We start from the raw sequence: 20,974 nt of genomic DNA, 5'->3' as shown, positions 1-20,974 counted from the left end.
GATAAAAGGCGGTCTTTGGCCAATCTTAAATGATTTTAGATAATGTGGCGCTCTAAGTACTTGCATCCTTATTCTAAATTCCCCCAAAGTGGGATGGAAGTAATTGCTAGAGATTTTTGCCATCTATTTCAGGCGCTCCCAGGTGTAGTGCTCTGGACTTCCTTAGTGTATCACACTTAAAGAGAATGTAGATAGAGGTTTCGTCCTCTGTGCAACAAAATCTGCACACCGCATTATCTGCTAGGTCTAACGTCTTCAGGTTTTTTTTAGGCGACGGTGCCTCAATAGAACTCCTGTGAGTATTCGTAGATTGTTCTTACTTAGGTTGATACATTCAGCACATCTTCTCTGCTTTTAGTTTCCCAGAAGAGTCTTTACCTATCTCAGCCTCTGCAGGTTGTCCCAATAATTGGTTTTGCTCCTATCTACCTTATTTTCCAGTGTTTTTTCCATTGTTCTGTAGCTGATACCACAGAAGGGCTCAGGACCCATATGAAAGGATTGTCTGTCCCCTCTTTATCGAACTCATTAGATATTTCATTTCCCTTCGCTCCGGTGTGTCCCGGAATTTATTGTAGGATATTTTAATTTTCATTGCCCAGCTCGTTTAATTTTTCTAGGCAATCTCAAACGATTATATGATATTGGAACTTAGAGCTTAATTACAGTTTGACTATCGGACAGGATGATGATCTCCTGTTTGCGGTAGTTCCTCTCTAGACTGCATATTTGATAGATTTCTGCTTGAAAAATTCTTGGGGTGTCTGCTCTTTTAGATCCGTCCAAATATCATTTAATGGCATTTCTGTTCATTTTTTGTATGGTGTTTTGATCCCATTTTTTTTTCACAGTTCATTATTGAGAAGTTTTTCTCGAAGCTGAACTTTTTCGATGCAACGTCCTGAGGCATGTTCCAGGGTTGGTCATTATTTAGGAAAGGGTTTTCTTTGATGATTCCGTGTCCTAACATTCTAAGTGATATTTTCTCTACCACGTTTTTAAGTGCTATGTGGAGATTTAAAATCTTTTAATGCAGCTGTTGGGCAAGTTTTCATAGCCTCAATTGCAAGCCAGTCTTTGTACCTTTGAGAGATTGTTCTTCGTGGTAGTCAGTCGAGTTCTAATACCCCAAACCACTGCCCCATATGTGATGATTTGTCTCACAGTGTCCATGTACATCCACCGTAGATTACAACCCCAATTCCTCCCTGCAAAGTTTTTGCACAACATCAGTGCTTTTGTGGCTTTGGTGATTATCCCTTTTTTATGTTTGTTCCAGAGTTCCAGTTCCAGTACCAGCTTGATGGACTTGAAGTTGATTTTTTTTCCTAGTGAAAGAAATTAGGTAGGTCTTGTTCGTATTGATGTTTAGCCCCACTGATCGACACCACCATTTTGTATAATTGAGTCGTCTTTGAGCTAAGTCACAGAGTTTACTACTAAGCTCTACATAAGTGGGGATCCGACTCCCCCTTGCAGTAATTATCTTCTAAGTAATGTTATGTGCCAAGGAACTTTTAATGAACAATAGATCTAAATATGAATATGTCAGTAAAGTTAATTAATTCATTTATTATAAATATATGATATAAGTATATTGGAAATGCGTTTCAATGTTTGCCATTTTCATTTTATTCATTCCTATCTATATTTATTTTAGAGATAACGTCTCTGTGGTGCCTTATTGTTATTATTTCCAATTACGTAAATGTGCATATTGAAAGATTATTTAATAAGATTCAATTGAAGGAAAAATAATTAGTGATTGTCCTGATGAATTATTAGATATGATCCAAACCCTAGAATTTTTTTCATTCTTATTATTGTTAAACTTATACTTATTCATAATTAGTAACCAATCTCAACCTATAAAATAATTTACTCAGGTATTCAATTCCTGACAATTGTATGCTATTATCAAGATTATAATACCCAGTGAGATGTGAAATACACGTGTAAAGGCACGTTTAAAGTGACCATTACGGCGATTTACTCTAAAAATTTCTCATTCCTAACGATAACATCTGAAATCAGTATCCATGACGGTGCGCTTTATAAAAAAAAGGAAAATATTTTTAAAAGTTTAAGGTTAACAAAAGGGCCGTTTTCAAATACGAACGGGATTAAGTGAAATCTAAATCTTATAATAACACCTTTGAGAGCGCTCTCTACTTAAAGTACAGGTGGATGAAAAAAAATACATTTTATGGATTCCTAGAATTCTAAAACAACAAATAAGATTATTTAAACTGAAAAACAGTTTTTAGGTCTGAAATCATAAATCATAACGAGAAAAATTCGAGGAGCAGACAGCAACAGATAATATTGATTTTTTACGGAAAGGAACATATTATTTGATAGATGTTGGTGGTTTGATAAAGTTCCAGAATCAGGTTATGTAGATCGATGTCCTTGCAAAAAATTGGCTTAAACTTTTTAACGTCACTGGGTAAACGTTTGCCCATATGTTTTCATCTCGGACGTGTACGTGCTGGGCACTTACCGATGACCAAATGGCTTCATTAGTCAGTATCGGGGGCTTGAAGTACCATGCTCACTGCTCTTTGTTAGCAATGTGGCTCTCTTAGGTCTCAGGCACTATTTGACTCCTGTCAATAAAATTGCCAGCCTGCAATCAGATTTTCGCTAGGCCAAATACTCCAAACATCAAATAATTATCTATATGCGATGGTCATTACTTCAAATAGTCATGCGGAAATGCCAATAGGAGTTCAATTGCTATTGAAGTCGTACGTATTGACCCTGCGATACTAAAACACGTAAGACGTCTGTTCAAATTCACTTTGCCCCATGTACATTCGAACGTCCTTCTGCATGCCCAAAGTGCACATAATCAAACCATTTGCTAATGCATTTATTGCCTCTTCTGGTGAAAACAAGAAGCTCAATCTTTTTTTGGTTCAATTATTAGCACTTTAGATGGAAACTATTGATCAAGTTAGATAGGTTGCTCTTCTCTACCCAATAAATTGGTCTTTGCCTAGTGTATTACGCAGTGATAGAATATTTTTGAGAATCTTTAAATGTTCTGGAGCTTTTCTAAAAAGCTTTCGAAAAAATTACGAGATCTCCGATTGAATATGAAAGCAGCGCATGACAAGAGAGAGTAGATATTTACAGAAGATGATAGTAGTGGACTTATGAGTATCAAGAGAATGTCAAAAGTCATTTTTCAGTACAAGGTTATAAACCTTAATTTTTAAAGTGAATAATTTGACTTTTGTATTCCAAATGAGTAACAGGTGTAGGGTTATTTTCCAGAAAAACTGTTTGGGAAAGTCTTAGAAAAGAATTGGAAGAAAGAGCTAGAATTCCGAGGTACTAATACGATAGAAATGAAGAAATCGCTGTCTTATTTCTAATAATTCAAAGTGGAAGATCAATTTAGAACTAAAATTGAATTTCAGTTGTCAGAAATAGTAGCATAAGAAGGATAATATATCAAATAAGGACAGTGGAGGAGTCGATCAAGTATAAAGAAGTGATTATAGTTCCATGAATGCTATTAGAGCGCACGTATTTTAGAAGACCTTGGTCAGACTTACCTGCCAAATTAATGTTTTCAACAGCGATACGTTTTCTATATACTACTTCTACTTTTTTGTCAATACGAGGTCCTGGCTATTAAATAATGAAACTGCGCGCCTAGAGAGCGCCCTAGACGAGAGGGGGGAAACGAGCACATAACAAAACACGTTTCTATCACTATTATAGTATTTATGCAGTAGCAATTTGAAACGAACATATCAATCTCAAATTTCTCGTTAAATTGAAAACAACTGCCACTGAGTACTATAGGCCTATGGGGACGATTCTCTATCTCTTGCGCGTGTTTTTGAGTGGTCTAAGCGCCAGGGCTGTAAATGCCTATAAAGAAACAGTTAGAAAAATTTTACACGAGGAATTACATACGACAAAAGTCTGTGTGAAGCTGGTGCCAAAACATCTGACTCCTGACCAAAAGATCTTGTGTTAATGGATCTGTTCAGATTTCCTTGAAAGATCTGCTTTGAAAGAGACTCTATTTGAATTTTTGGAAGCGGTAAAGCAAAAAACAGCAGAGCTTCTAAAGGTACTCACCAAAGAAGACTTCCAGTACTGCTCCAATGGAAAAAACGTCTGGAAAGGTGTGTGGCGAGGGGACTATATTGAAGGGGAGCATTTGAACGTAAAATAATTTTTATAATAAAAACCCTTCTTCGTTACCAATCTCGTTATTTTATAGCCAGACCTCGTATATACACGTGACATACGGACACATTCTTTCTTCATAAAAATCGAATCAGGCTTCTATTTGAGATCAATTTTTCAACCATTTAACACTTTCAGTCGCCTGTGAATTTTGTTTTCTTATCTATACGCCAGCTGTATGACTTCTTGAGGAAAAGAAGTTTGTGCACAATATATAATACCAAAATATTACAGCCGTAACGTTTTCTCCGATCATCACCCTTGATGTTAATCAAATGAATTAAGCAATCTTTTGTTGGAGTTTCGAAAACTCCTGCTCAAATAAGAATTTTGTTTTGGAATTTGGGAAAAGATGAACCTGTTACTTGCACTTACTATAGACCTATGGTTGTAGCCAGAAACATTTTTGGGTCTATAATTTAATTCGTGCAGTTTGATAAGAGATGGCGTAACTTGTATAATATTATATCGTTCCAATATTTCGAACCTGCGTTGGAAAGCAACTGTTATTGTACGTCTTTTCAGTATATATCATTAATTTGAAGCGTTAACAACAATATTTTTTTTCACTAAAATATGTCGAAATTTTTTCCTAAAAAAGTGTTTTTGCGGGGAGTACTTCTTCATTACTTTAATATGAAGAAAAATCATTGTATTTTGGTAGAAGTTTATGGTGAACATGCTCTAGCACCAAAAGTGATTTGCACGATTTAAAAGTGGTAATTTTGGCTTGGAAGACGATGAACGTTCTGGGCAGCTAGAAAAGTTTGAAGATGAAGAGCTGGAAGCATTACTCGATGAAGATTGTTGCCAAACACAAGAAGAATTCGCAGAATCTTTAGGTGTCACTCAAACAGCCATTTAAAAAGTTTAAAAACAGCTGGATATATTCAAAAGCAAGGAAATTGGGTTCCACATGAACTCAAGCCGAGAGACTTCAAAAGCCGGTTTTGCATGTCCGAAATGCTGCTGGAACGCCACAGAAGGAAGTTTTTCCGCACCCGCCTTATAGCCCAGATCTTGCCCTTTCTGACTACCAGTTGTTCCGGTCGATGTCGAACGTCCTCACTGGAAAACGGTTTACATCAGAGCAAGATATCAAAATTTGGCATGATTCGTTCTTGGCTGCCAAGCCGGCGCAGTTCTTTTGGGATGGGATCCACCAATTGCCAGAAAGATGGGAGAAGGTGATAGCTCCAGATTGGCAATACTTTGAAGAATATTATTGTACATGTTTTTCTTAAATAAACGTTCAAATTTAAAAAAAAAACGCATAAACTAAGTTATAAATCACAATACTTGACATAATACATTAGGATATATAGTACCTACATTTTCCTTAAGGAATGACAAGGATACGTCGAATAGTTCGGAAGCACTAGGAGCGAGTTTTTATATTTTCAAATAAAACACACACACAAATTGAACAGTCGAGATATTATCAGTTATTAATAGTTAAATCCCTGTGTCGTATTTGTTAGAACATTATTCTATTAATAAAGTGACACATTTCGACTGAAATACACTTACATATTAAGATTTTCCAAGTTTTTTGATGAAGAAATTCATTCAAGAAATAATGAATTGACTCGTACTACGTATATATTTATTTATATATATATGCCTGTATCCATAAATCCTGAAATATGTTCCAGAGGCGACGATCTGCGACGATAAAGCCTTTAGTCAACAATTGTCAGTAGCGTTATTCGTTATCCCTGAATGTAGCCCCGAGACAACACTTTAATGTGAACAGAATCTGTTTATTCATGCTGTCGTCTCCCACGCTGATTTCCTTTCTCCTGGGGGGATGCTTTACCGTTTCATTTCAATGATTTATCTCAGCTTACTATTAAGGGATTTTCGTTTAATCCGATTTTGTATTTAAAGTGGGTTATTCATGTTATATGCACCTGTTTGCACCAATTCACAGAACTAAGACTCTGATATTCGAAGGTAAGAACCTAAAATCTATTCGATTTTTTGAAGATAAGGGATCATTTCGATTTCACTTTGATTGTTAAACATTTTTAAGTCTTAAGTTTAACTATCCGTTCGTAACATTTGTACATTAAACTTAATTCGAATGAAGTTGAAATTAACATAGTAACAACAACATCCAATTGTGAGAAACAAAATAAGTCAAATGAATAAAAAATGGAAATGGAAAAGCGCTTATTAAAAATGATAAAAAATGAATATATTATTATCATTATTATTATGTGAAAATGATTACTGGTTGAATCTCTACTCTGCTTACGTTTGCAACTCAAATTGTAAGAGACTCTGTTTTACAAGTGTTTCAATGTCATATAAGTTTGAAACTTCCAGAAATCCTACATTTTCCCGAATTTTTGAAAAATGCAATACAATTTGTGCTTAAAAAGCTCATTTCATTCATAAATACAGTTATTTGTCCAAAAAATCTTGACTTCATGTGTACGACTTGACTTTATGTGTACGACTTAACTTCATGGGTACGACTTGACTTCATCTTTTAAGAAAAATAAGAATTTTCCTGCGTAGAGCGAGTATTAGTTACAATAAGTCACCATATGTAGCCTAAACTACCATAAAACTTTCTATTAGTGAAAGCTATGATCATTCATTTCTCATATACAAAAAGTATTACTCTCAATAACACAATCTTGAAATCATGACAAAAGTACAATTATTTATAAGGACAGCTGTAAGGATAGAAACCTAACAGTTTTTGTCGTTAAAATTTTTGCTTGGTACTTATTGCAAAAGCAGCGCCAATGGACAAGGCATTCGCTTGGAAAGGACCGTACTAGGTGCAGTTTTGACACAAGTCTGTTCTGAAGGTCACACTATCATGCGTGAACCTCTGGACCGATTTCATTATTTTTTTTGTTGTGTTGGTTATTGACAGGAGAAGGTTCTTATGAAAGAAAAAGTTTGAAAAATAGCGCCGAAAACTAGAAATTTTAAGAATACTTTTTTAAGAATACTAATTTCTAACCCAACCTTAGCGCTTTGGACAATATAAACGTTTTTAGTGTAATATTATGACGTTTGACATAGAATTGACAGAATGCGTGGGGTAAATATCATTAAAAAGGATGTAAAAAACTGAATGTCGTTGAAAACAAATGCTTCGATCGTATTTATTGATAAAAAAAACATGTAAAATAATTAATTTATTATTTCCCACATAAAGAATATAAGAAATCTGAATTTCTTAGTGTACATCACGTTTAGTTCAGAGTAATTACGCCTAATATTAAAAGTTCAATTTAATATGGAGTTTTGGTAAATTTGGATAGACTAACATGAACGTTACTTACATAATAAGTGATATACTCGGTTATGAAGGAGAATACAATAATTTTTTTTAACTTATAGTTTGAATTTTCGTTTTTGGAAATGCCAGCAATTAGACTGCGAGTCAAAGACATACAAGAGCAAGTCAAACTGATGAGCAACACGAAGCGCGGAATGAAGTTGAACGGAATCGATGGAATCGAAATAAACAACATAGAAATGTTGCGTTCAATTCCTTTCGAGCCGCATTTAATTATAACGTAGAAATCAAGTACAGTTCACAGCTCATCGTTGCTATTGGACCAATGAACGTTCTATGTCAATATTGCAAATCAATTAAGTTTAAATATGAAGCTCATGGATTTTGTTGCGCGAGCGGTCATGACAAATTGACACTATTGGTACCACCTGCTCTGGTTATTTCCCTAAAACTCCATAACATTTAGAAAAATCTTAATTCAGCCAAAACTGGCAACGCTGAGTTTAAAATTTGCGTTAAAAACGGTTGAGTGGCCAGATTCGTTTTTCAGTTTGTAGAGTAAACATGTGTCAATTTTATACTTTGTACAATTCTAATATTTGGTAAAAATATAGTGAATCAGTAATTTCTTTTCGTTTCAATAACTACAGTCCACTTAATAACACCACCACATTACATCCATTGGTTTCTGTAAATGGACCAGATTCTAAACCTTTTTAAACTCATATTCAGCAGTATAATAATTGTTTTTAAATAACTTCATGTAGTACAATAAAAGTTATTCATGAAAATTTTATGTCAACTTTCAAAATTCAGAGTCAAATATATCATTTAATAAGTTCCTTATTGCCAAGACCGAATAGTGACTAAATTTTCTTGCAAATGCATTTTATGGTCTATTCAAGTCAAGTCGATCAGCGTTGTGCACACAATAATTCGGTGAAACGACCAATTGTGCAACCACTCCGACGTTTTTTCATCTACATAACGAATTGGTTGCATTATTCATGACAGCTTTAGACCGCATGCCATCTGATAATCACAAAATTGTCATCGAAGTTGATAAGACGACAGCAATTGACGAAGTTGCTATTGTCGTCTTCTTCTTCTTCTTCGACATCCTTACCTCCTATTCTGCTTCACGGCTGTCGTTCCACCTTCGGCCCAATGGGTATTTATCGCGCGCTATCTTGACCAGTCTATTGTTATCCATACGACTTATGTGCTCATTCGCAGGTGAAAATCTAGAAAACTGAGATATTGTTTCACATCGACGTAGCAGTCAACTGCAGCGTATGTCCGAAACACATCGATCCAATACCCTATCGTATTTTGGCGAAAATGGTGAAGATGGATATCATTTTTCAATGAAGATGATGGTTGGGATTAATGAGGACAATCATATCTTAAAATGTCCGCTACTCTTCCACAAATATGCTGTGGATACGTACGTGAAAGTTGAAACTGACATTTATCAGTTTGAACAAGAAAAAACTGCGTTCTGAAGAATACATTCATCTGAGGAATACTATCAATGCTGATGGAAATGCACTGAATTTAAGTGGAACAACTATTCTCCCAGCAAACATACGTCGGAAGTCCGCATGAATACGATCAGGATATTAAGTCATATATACGCACACCAGATTTGTTTTTAACGAAATGGCTTGAACAAAATTAGATTTTGAATACAAATTAGACCGAATCGGAGCGGTAGATATTGAGATATTTAAGAAAAAAAATAGGTTTTTTGTGGAATAACTTTTAAACGGCTTTACTGATCGATTCTAAAACCAATTCGAATTCAATATTCATCGTAAAGACAAGACAATATTTGTCGGGTCAGCTAGACAGCTAGCGCTAATATAGAAAACTATATTTTCACATCTATACTAAAAATGTTTAAGCTAATATCATCAGCTATGAAAATGTAGATAAACTTGAAGAGTTGACAATTCCTAAGTATATTTAGTGCCGTCTCAGGATGTTACTACTGATTGCAGGAAACAAGGAAATGAATGGTCATCGTTACTTCAAAATCTATCACTCTTTCAATCATAATTATATCTAGATTAAAATGGTACCATAGGCTCATATTCATGAAATTGGTGCGGTGCGATCACCCAATGGCATCTAATATGATGATATAAACTATTTGTTCTCAGTCTCTTCTTTATAATAAGTAGGACAAATAGGAATATACCTACTCAATCTGATAATAAAGTTTGATATCAATATAGAAATCATTCTATTATCCCGGTTACCAAAGCCCCCACACACTTTCATAATACTTATTTGACTTTATGATTTTCCACACAGAGCTTCTTGGTGGAAAATATAGTGTGTCGCAGAAAAAACATTAACCGAATACAAGTAGTCTTTTTGTATGGTTTTTAGTGTTTTTACGATGAATACTGTGTTTTTTTAGTAATAGCTTAAAATTTATATATAATTAATTTTTTTGTTGAAACTAACGATAGCAATTGATGAAAAAAGCACTTTAAGCACCAATTAGTCTATGAATATCAATTGACATATTGAATTTTTGTTACAAAAAAGGATATTTTCAATCGATTTTTCACAAATAATAGAAAAATTTTAGAATCTATCGAAAAAACTGCGAAGATATTAAATTTAGTTTTAAAAAAAAATAGAAAAAATGTAATTTTTTTGGTCATATACCTAAAACAAATCGAGTTATGATTTATTAACCTTATTTAATGAACCGAGTTTTTGAAAAATGGTAAAGGGTCACCTTCACGAAAAAAATTTAGGAAATCTTTCTTCGAGGGCTTTATAAAACCATTTAAATGACATTTTATAAGACGTAATACAGGAAATAAGGGAGTTATGATGAAAATAAAATAGAATCCCTTCATTTCATGGAAAAAAACTATTTACAAATCACTTTTATTGAATACAAATAATAGAATCAAGCAGATTGAATGCTTGATTCTGAAATAAATTATGTTTACATTGGATAAAGCATTTTCTAATATTTTAAAAAAATTGTATATTATCAAAAATAGCTTTAAAAATATGAAAGATACGTTGAAACTGCCAGAAAAAAAGGAAGTTAGGTTTTTTTTTCAACAAACCAACTTCCATTGCGGCTTTTCTGATTTAAATAGCTTTGATTTGTGCTAATTTTCTAAATTTGTTCTTTGACTTCTTTGGACTTGGGAAATGATGAATATTATAATAATAATATTATAATTAAGTTATTATATTAACGATTCTCAATCGATAGAGTAATATAACTATGAAAGTTCATTTTATTTACGAAAGGAAAAATAGGAGTAATAAAATTATGGACAGAAGCCTTTAGATAAATTTCTGATTAAAAATAGAAATGAGATTATTTAAAGAATTCACATAAATTGTGATAAAATAATATCTGTACATTCACAGAAATTTTTGAGAGTAAAGATGGGTATGAATTTTATAATGAAGATTTAGATATACAAACACAGCAAGTTATTTAAAATATATTCGAATGTTTAAAAAAGGTAATTACTCAATAATCTGATAATACAATCATAATAAGATTTGCTGAATTAACTAGAGTGAATAAATTTTCTATTTATCGAGTTGTCACGAAAGGGGTTGCTGTGGATCATTCACAGAGCATAAAACCATGTAAACAAAAAGTTAAATCAGTTGACAAAGCTAATATGAGCAAACGCAAAATCAGAATGTAATCTGTCTACAGAGCTGAGTAAAGAAGTTGTAGAACTCGTAAAGAAACTTCTAGCAGCCGACCGCCAAGAGCTTTGGAAAAACTTTGTTGAAACATGTTATCATAGAAGATGAGTATGTGGTATCACCCTCTTTACAACCCTTAATAATTCAATCAAATGATGACTCAAGTTCAGATTATTCTGACTACCATGATTATTTAAAAAGATACTTTGGAATTGAAATGTTTTTTTCTTTTGTTTTATTTACAAAGAATTTATTTTTCTTTACGGCTTTTGCTTTTAAATTTCGTTTTCCAAAAAAAAACAAATGGGGTACAAACCACTCAGTTTACGTCTGGTACTCTGTTTAAGCCAATCGCCCTTACAGGCAGGTACACTTTACTCGTCTATCACGTTTTATAACTTAATATATTAATAACAGCGTATAATGCCGTCCAATTTATAATGATTCGATTGACTTTTAACGAATACTTTATCGCTTAAGATTAAAATTATTTACATAAATAATAAATTTATAAAATGTAGTATCTAAGCCTATGGTAGATCAAACAAAATTTCCGGCAAGGGTTTTTATAATCTGCAATTGATATTGAAAGTACTATAAGTAAACTTCAGCTCCACATCGTTTGAGGATTGCAGTTTTTGGTTATTCAAAATGTATAACTGATCATAGCAAGTTATAATTACCACTATTCGTCTCAGTGGAAATCGCAACAGCTGATATATTGGAACAATTGAGAATATAGTTTAATTGATAAGGGTATCGAATTATATTCGTCGAAATATATAGATATTACTGCACCCCTTCAAAAATAAAATACATAGCAAACAGCTCCAATTTTTATATCATACGGTTCATCTATTTACTATGATACCTAAAAAGATTTAATCCCTCTTTTCAAAACATCTCCATTGTAGGGATTAGATTTCCATTTTTTGCCGTGATTACAATCTTGAGACTGCTATAAAAATCCTATTGCTAATAGAAAACAGGAAGATGTCGGTACTTTGTTGTTTTTTAAAGCCCCATAAGTAAGAGATGTAAAAACAGAAATGGCGTTAAAAAGTTTACAATGAAAACTTTGTAATTCTACCGACTTAGTTTCGATGATTGAACATTCCTTACATAATATGTTTACTTAATGGAACTGATATACTTATATACAGAGTGTTGCGTTCGTAAGGTGTTATTTTCTCTTTCCATAAAATACATTTCTTATAATATATATATATATATATATATATATATATATATATATATATATATATATATATATATATATATATACAATGCCTGAATTAAAATATATATATATATATATATATATATATATATATATATATATATTTTAATTCAGGCATTGTACGTGTCGTGTTGTCTTCTTGTGACGTTACCTCTCCATATAGCAACGGTCATATCTTCTATCTATCTAGATGGATACGCGTAGATTGCGTACAGCCCGCCAGGATGATGTTTGACGAGAGTGAGACCTGACCCTTGGGGCAGAACCTAGACATTTTCGTGACTTTACTATAAGTATTTTGCCATATACAGATAGCTTTAACTTGTTGTGGGACACCCTGTATATTATTTGTTATAACTGTTGTGACTATTAGTTGTTAGTTACACTACTCAATGTAGTAAGTTTCATGTAATCTGAAAGAAATGATTTCTTGTTGAATTCAAATGTTGCTAGTGAACATCTAAGCCTAATTCTTGGTGATCTACGCTATCTTCACATATCATATTTCACTGCCTCAATGGTCAGGCCTTATCTCACACTTGTCTTATCAACGTGTTGGGTGTTGGACTGTGTACAATCTTCGCTAAACTCTAGCTGTACGCAATCTTCACTATAAGCAATTCTCTCGACACTAACTGGGTAATTCTTTTGCTGTTCTTTTGGTCATCCTAACTCATGAAAACTCTCCAGTATTGGGGAATTCCCCAGACGTCGTTGGCTTCAAAGCACGGCTCTTCGATTATGTCAAAACCTAGGTTTTTACCCTGTGTTAATACGAGCTTGACAGTTGCAGAAGAAATGGATTAAAATTTCCTCCTTCACTACACAAAACCCAGTGCTCTGTATAAGGATGGGGGGTCCTATCAGCGATTAAGTGGCCCTAAGCTTAGTCAATTACATAGTCCCCGATCAAGGAAATCATGAGCAGCTCCTCCGCTCTTTCGTCAGGCCGCGATCAAATTTTAATGTGGGGTCGTATATGAATGGCGTCCCGAAGACCTTCCAAGTAATATAGTATTGAATACTTCTTCAACCTAATTATACTTCCCAGGATTATAGATAGACATTTTTTTCAAATTTCATTCTCGACATTTTAGTATTCGATTTACCTTTGAAAAGTTTTAATTATACTGTAACAATGCAGACAGAAACCGAAATGTTAAATGGAGAAGAAAAAGTCCTGTATATTGTAGACGGTTTTAAATTTAGATTTGCACAAAGTGGTAAAGTACCACGATAAACATGTACAAAAATAACACGTAAAGCTTACTTTAAAAAACAAAATAAAATAATTCTAACTAACCGAACCTAATCGAATCTAACTTTACCCAACCTAACCTGATCAACCCGGACGCAACTAGTATAGACCTTAACAAGTCTGGTTAAACTCGGGACGCAGTGTTCGTCTGCCTGCTCTTAGAGTATGTTGTAGCATTCCTGAATCGGCTTTTTCCATGCTTCTACGATTCATGTAGTTGGTGTCCATTGTAGGACCAATACTTTTGACTTGGCTTGATGCTCCACCAATGATCTCCAACAGTAAACTGGATTGCATGAAAGAAATGATAACGTAACGGTAAGCAAAGTGATTCCGCTAATTAGCCGTGTCTGTGAAATACTGGAAAACATCAAACTTTAAAATGGAATAATACGTCAATTAAAGAATTAAAGAAAGAACTTTCCAGAAGATTCGATAGTTAAGAGCTTTCCTAAAATCTATCTATCTCAACTACTTTTGATCCTAGATTTAAGTTCATACACTTTACAGTTGCGGTGGCCCAAAAGTAAAGTATTGACTCACTTAAATAAATGTGAACGGGAATATAATAGATCGCTTGGAACTACAACAAGGAGTGACACCTCTGATGAATCTGATAAAGATGTTTCTGAATTTGACATTTGGAAGTACCTTAAGCAGCCGACATATTAAAATATGAAAAATAAATCATCTGCTACATCTATGCCACTATCGGGCTACATCAGAGAAACCGAGATCCAGATGTACCTTTCAACTCCTGTAACACCAATAAAAATGCCATTGAAATTGGGAAGAAATGAATTCTCTAGTTCCAAAACCAAAATCGCAATGTATCTTTGTAAAGTCTGCCCCAAGTGAGCGATTGTTCTTGGAAGCTGGTACAACCATTATTCAACAACGAAATATGCTGTTAGGGTCTATATTATATAAACTTCATTTTCTTAATTCTGTTTTAAGATTATTAAATTCAAAATAAATAATGTTTATGGAATCAAATGTGTTTTAATGTAGTCAAATACATTAATGCTAGGGTTGATAAAGCATTAAAAAAATAAAATATCGGAAATAACATTGATGTATCTCTCATATCGACGATATTTTTGCCCGATGATGTTTTTTATGCAAATATAGATGTTTTTTCAGAACGATTTTTAATCCCTAGTGACATACCGTGAGTTTGAGGCATACTTGGGCATTAGTTCCACTCGCATCCATTTAATATTGCATGAACATTTCGCTATTAAAAATATTGGTTCGCGTTGGATACTGCATAATAATCCTAACAGACGACGAATTATGGACCTATGCATATGAACCCGAAACTAAACAACAATCTGTATGGGTCGCCTGTTTTTTCGGAATAAGTGTACATGATGCCGCAGGTCCATAAAAGCAAGTAGAACTGTCAATTCTGAATGTACATCAGCATTTGTTTACTAGAAATGTTCGAAAAAATCTGGAAACCAATTGTAGAAGACGAATCATGTTCTCCACCATGACAATGTTAGCTCTCACATATCAGTTCAAACAAAAATCTTTTTAACAATCAAAACATCAATATATGGGTCCTTGTTTCCTCCAGATCAATAATAAAGTCAACGTTTTTCTACATTTGAAGAGCCGGTTGATGCGTTCAACATGTTTTGAAGGTACCTATATCGGAGTGGAAAATACGCTCCGACAATTGGTTCTATCACATGCAAAAGTGTATTGATCTTAATGGAGAAACATATCCAATTATAAATATTGGTTTTTATTTGTCAAAAATTAAGCAGCAACCCTCGTATTAATATTTTTTTGAAATTTCTCTAAATGTTTGTTCAATAATCTAATTGACTATGTTAAATTCAATCAAAATTGCATACACCGTTTTGAATTTATAATCAAAATAATCAACTCATCAACTCAAATTTCAACTTCACTGCCGCATTTCGGGACTTAGGACTGAGGTAAGTTCACTTAAAGCGGCTTAATTTGTTCTAGGGAATAGTGGTAGACACGGGAAAAGACCTTTCACAGACAAATTGTATGAATAATTTTTAAAAATCAAGATTTCTTATATTTTATTCATTTATAACAAATTTTTCGTTTTCCAGTTTGTGTACTTTGGAATAATCTGATACAGGCAGCTGACTTATCTATAACTTTCTTGGTGGGCTACCGTCGGTCACCGATCTACAAAATTGATTGATTGGTATTTATCTGATTACTTTTGTTTCTGTTTTATTATTGTTTTTATCAGTTATTATTATAAAGTACAATCACCTTTCTATAAATGAACTCACAGGAAACTACAATTAAAAATTATTAATGCACCTATGTTCATGATTTTAGGTCTATTGTGTTTTAAAAGTAATTTTTTTAATAATTTTTCGAAGATAAAATTTGACGCTTCGACTTTTCTTATGATATTGATACTGACAATTTGCATATTTATATTAATCAATAGATCACCTACATCATGAAAATCAAAATAAGAATAAAATCAAAATAGAAAATGTTCTAATAAGAAAAAAATAATTTTTCCTTAGTCCTCGCATCTTAATTATGTAGCAGTACTTAGTCAATCGAATTATTGGTAGTTTTATTAAAATTTACAAAATAGAACTATAAATTTACTCAATTTATTTAGGTCTTTTTTATCATTTATAACTTTTTCGTTTTTATGAATGTGAACCATTTCTAAAAATTCTCTTTTCCTGTATTAGATTCCGTTCCAAGAATTTTTGAATATTTATAATTGAAATTTTTTGTTGTATTGATGACCTTTTAGTCTATTTTCTAAATACTGAGACATCTGCCCTATGTAGATAGCGTCATAATTAGTACAAGGCACTTGATATATAATATTATTTCTTTGGTTTTTTGGCATTTTAGATTTTAATTTAGTGAAATATTTAGATAATGCATTATGTCCTTTATGACTTATACTAATATCATATTTATTAAAATAATTTGAATGTTGTGGTAAGGAAAAATATTTTATGTTTTGATGTTTCGTTTCTGTTCTATTTTTTAATTGATTGTAGTGTCTGTTTATCCTTTTCTTGAATATGTTGTTTATCATTTTTCCCGGATAATTTTATTTCTTTCAATGCAGTTTTTGCTTTTTGAATAGCTAAGCATCTAAATTATTATTAGTACGGTTGGAAAAAATACGTTTGAAGGAATTTATCCTCTTGAAGGTATGATCTGGTAAAATTTTTTTCTCGATATTTCCCATACCCTGCTTAGCTTATTATTCTGATATAGTCGCATATGCTTTGATTAAAATGTAAAATACAGTTACAAAAACGTGTCTAAACTTCAATCTCCATGGGAGGCTCTGTAAACACAAATATCGGCCCCCTTTTTATGATTTTTCACCTCGTCACCTTGTCAGATGTCAATGAGAGACCCCACAGTGAAGGATATTGTAGGGGAAACACCCCGGGCCCCCCATGAGGCGACTAATAAGGGCGTACGGCTCCGTTCATGTGATGAGGAATTTAATTTTGGAAAAATAGGAGGGAGATTTTTATTATTGCGACAGAACAGAGTTTATTATTTTTTATAGTAGGCATTGTATTTTCGGAATGTGCTACTTGAAATGTTTAAGTAATTAATATTTTATCATCTCAATAGTGAAATACGTTAATGATAGTGGAAATATTTATCTGCAGAAATTTTTATTCAGCAAAAATTAGGTTAATTTTTCCCACACCTGTACCAAACTTTCTGGCCAACGTATCCCGCTGAAAAGAGATCCAGTGAGAAATTAAAAAAAAAATTAAAAAAACTACTGCATGTCAATATATTCCGGTTGATTCTTTTCATTTTATTCATCATTAGATGGCTAGCACAGCCAGTTATTCACTTAATATTGGAAGGTTTGATATAGCAAATATTATTTTCTTGAGAAGAAATTCTAAAAAGTAGAAAAAGAAAGGGTAGATTGGATTGAATAGCTGCAAAGAAAATATGCGAATAGACAATACCAAATATGAACTAACAGATGGAAAAAACACATAGGTAGAAAATTGAGAATTTTGGCTATAGATAAGAAGATTGAGGAAAAGTGAAAAGAAGAAGAATGTGATCCCTTAATTCAGGAAGAAGGGTTCAACAGAGAACAGAAATAGTAGCAACACATAAAAAAGGACACGAAAACCATGTGTAGAAGATAGCGTAGCTCTAGAAATGATAATATAGATTCAGGAAATAGAACAAAGAATATGTAACTGGGAAAAACTTTAATAATAAGACCATTATATGAAAAATTTAGGAAGACGCATAGAGCCATAGTATACATTATAAGCTAGAATTTAAGAAAAAGATTAGAAGACATAAATTGAGGCAAAGATAACCTGATGAAGATATAATTATATTGAATAACGTAATTAAGAGGAAATTAGAAAAAGATCAGATATTTGTAGATTTCTTGATCTAAGAGTATCCTTTCGTAAACTAGAATGAACGAACCTTGATAAAGACCTCAATAAAGAAAGGAATAAAACAGGAAGATAATTTAAGCCCATGAATTAATTAGTTATGGGTCAATCTGAAAATATATGCATATGATTTGTTATAGATGAGAAATATTAGAAATAAGGAGCAGAAGATAGTAAAAATATGGACTAAAGTATTAGAAAATATAGAAATGGTGGTGAATAATAAAAAATTATTAATTGTGAAGAAAGGAATCAAAATATAATAAAAAACAAAGATGAAGTGGCAAGAATTACGAAGTATGGATATCTAGAAACTATATTAACAGAGGGCGGAAAGACATAGGCAAAAATATTAAATGCGGATAATAAATCACACAGGCATAGAGAAATATGGAAAAGGAAGTGAAAGAAGATCCACAATACAAAGACGATTTCAATGATGAAATTAAAAAATGGGACAATGCGAAAGAAGAATGAGACCAGCATTTAACAAATCTTGGGATATATATATATATATATATATATATATATATATATATATATATACAGGGTATCCCACGACGAGTTAAAACTATCTGTATATGGCAAAATACTTATAGTAAAATCATCAAAATTTCTACGTTTAGATATTCGGATACGATCTTTTTAACTAAAATATTTTCAAAGTTACAGTCGGCCTCCGACCGTATCTTTGTTATTTTAAATGGATACATCCTGTATATTAATAAATTTTTGTAATCTACGTAAAATTTTAGTCTAAAAACTTTTTTCGAAAAATATATACTTCTTGAGTTATTAATTTTTTTGTAAAAAATTTGACCGTCGCAGACCCTTATAATTTATTTTTTTACGAGAATACCTTTGAAGATATGAAAATGGTTTCTATTTGGTTGCTTTCAGCAAGGTCAGACATATTTGAATCTATGTTGGAAAAGTTTCCATTTTATACAAGGTTCGTATAAAAAGTTTTCAAAGTTTAGCTTTATAAATATCACAATTTTTCATTTTTTTTTATAGAGACCATCCGGTTTTATCTATTTTAATACATTAAGGGGTGAAAAATAAGGCAAATTCCTATACCTAAACCTTACCTTTATTCAGATATTAAATGTTTTCTGTAGATTTTTAGAGATGCGGGTGTAGTCTAAATTTTATTTTGACCCGTTGATACAAGCTCTAAGAAATAAAAAAATATTTTTCTTTATCTTGTCAAGGTCTGTAAAAAATTCAAATCAAATTGTATTTACTAATTTAACTTTTAGTCGTTTCCGAGATATTTGATATTTAAATTATTATTTTATTTCTTAAAAAGTATATTTTTTATGTATTCTTTTAGGGGGCTTTGTAATAAATGACACTTATTTAACTGTCATTAGTCAATTGTTGATACATTCGAAGATCGTTAAAATGGCTCGTTCTCAATTTAATAACGAATAAATAAAATTTGAACCACACCGGCATCTCTAAAAATTTACAGAAAACATTTAATACCTGGATAACGTTAAGGTTTGGGTATAAAGAAGTATATGTACATGAATTTGCCTTATTTTTCACTTCTGCATGCATTAAAATAGAAAAAACCGGGTGGTTTTATTTAAAAAAATAAAGAAATTTGATATTTATGAAGATAAACTTTGAACATTTTTTACATACAAATATCAAATAAAAAATTTTTCAACATAGATTCAAATACGTCTGACCTTGCTAAAAGCAACCGAATGGAAACAATTCTCATATCTTTAAGTAAAAAAATAAATTATAACCGTCTGCAACGGTCAAATTTTACGTAGATTCCAAAAATGTATTAATATACAGGGTGTTCTATTCAAAATAACAAAGTTACAGTTGACTTCCAGTAAAACCGGCCATCTTTGAAAATATTTTAGTTAAAAATATTTTCTCCAAAAACCTGAACTTAGAAATTTTCATGATTTCACTATATTATTATGTATTGTGCCACATATAGATAGTTTTAACTCGTCGTGGGACATCCTGTATTGTTCATAATAAATCGTCTTGATTTTATGTCTATCTTGATCGAAAATTAATTGCAAAAAGCAGGGAAAAAACTGACGTTTCCACCTATTTAAGTCTCTATCAAAATTGACTAATGAGAATGAGGATAAAAATTTGTTTTAATCACAAAAACATATTTCTACATTAGTTTTTGCACTTAAAAATATGTAACCGGTATCCAATTATTCATAGTCGCATTAAATTTATATAAAATAGAACTGTGAATTTCATTCATCTTGTTCAAATCTTTTCTTTAATGACAGATATCTCGTGTCTATATGTGAACTATTTCTAAAAATTGTCTTGAATGTAATTCCATTTCAAGAATTTTAAATTTATAAAATTGAATATATGTTTTTTTAACATTTCATAGTTTGTTATTGCTGTATTATTATGTTTTTAACTTATTGATGACCTTTTAATCTATTTTCTTAATACTGTATGTATGTTTCTTTGTTATCTCATGCTTAGTTAATGCAGTTTGATTTGTTGATTGTATTGATGACTTTTTAATCTATTTTCTAAGTACCTACTGAGATATCTGTCTTTGTAAACAGCTATTAAAATAGCAAAAAAGTCATTAAAAGGACAGAATTATCCTGAAAAAACAAATGATATATAGTCACGAAAAGGATAACCAGATATTATAATCAATTAAAAAACTAAACAAAAACTAAATATCAAGATATATAACATTTTTCCTCATAATATGTACAAAGGCTTTCCCAACAACTATGGGATTATTTTAATAGATATATTTGTATATAAATAATTAACTAAATTAAAATTTGAAGTACCCAAAAATAAAAGAATATTATATATCAAGTACCTTGTAAAGATTATTACGC

The 20,974-nt window shown here is 32.0% G+C and overlaps 1 protein-coding gene across 1 annotated transcript in view; it reads right to left on the bottom strand.

Moving 5' to 3' along the window:
- The window catches only part of LOC130446758 (protein big brother-like), a 121,222-nt gene that overhangs the window by 11,559 nt on the left and 88,689 nt on the right, over positions 1 to 20,974 (bottom strand). The gene's annotated exons all lie outside the window — the stretch shown is intronic.

The sequence above is a fragment of the Diorhabda sublineata genome, chromosome 7 (assembly GCF_026230105.1).
Source record: "Diorhabda sublineata isolate icDioSubl1.1 chromosome 7, icDioSubl1.1, whole genome shotgun sequence".
In the NCBI taxonomy this organism is placed as follows: domain Eukaryota; kingdom Metazoa; phylum Arthropoda; class Insecta; order Coleoptera; family Chrysomelidae; genus Diorhabda; species Diorhabda sublineata.
Note: the sequence above shows the minus strand (reverse complement) of the source record. Positions and strands in the feature narration are given on the sequence as shown.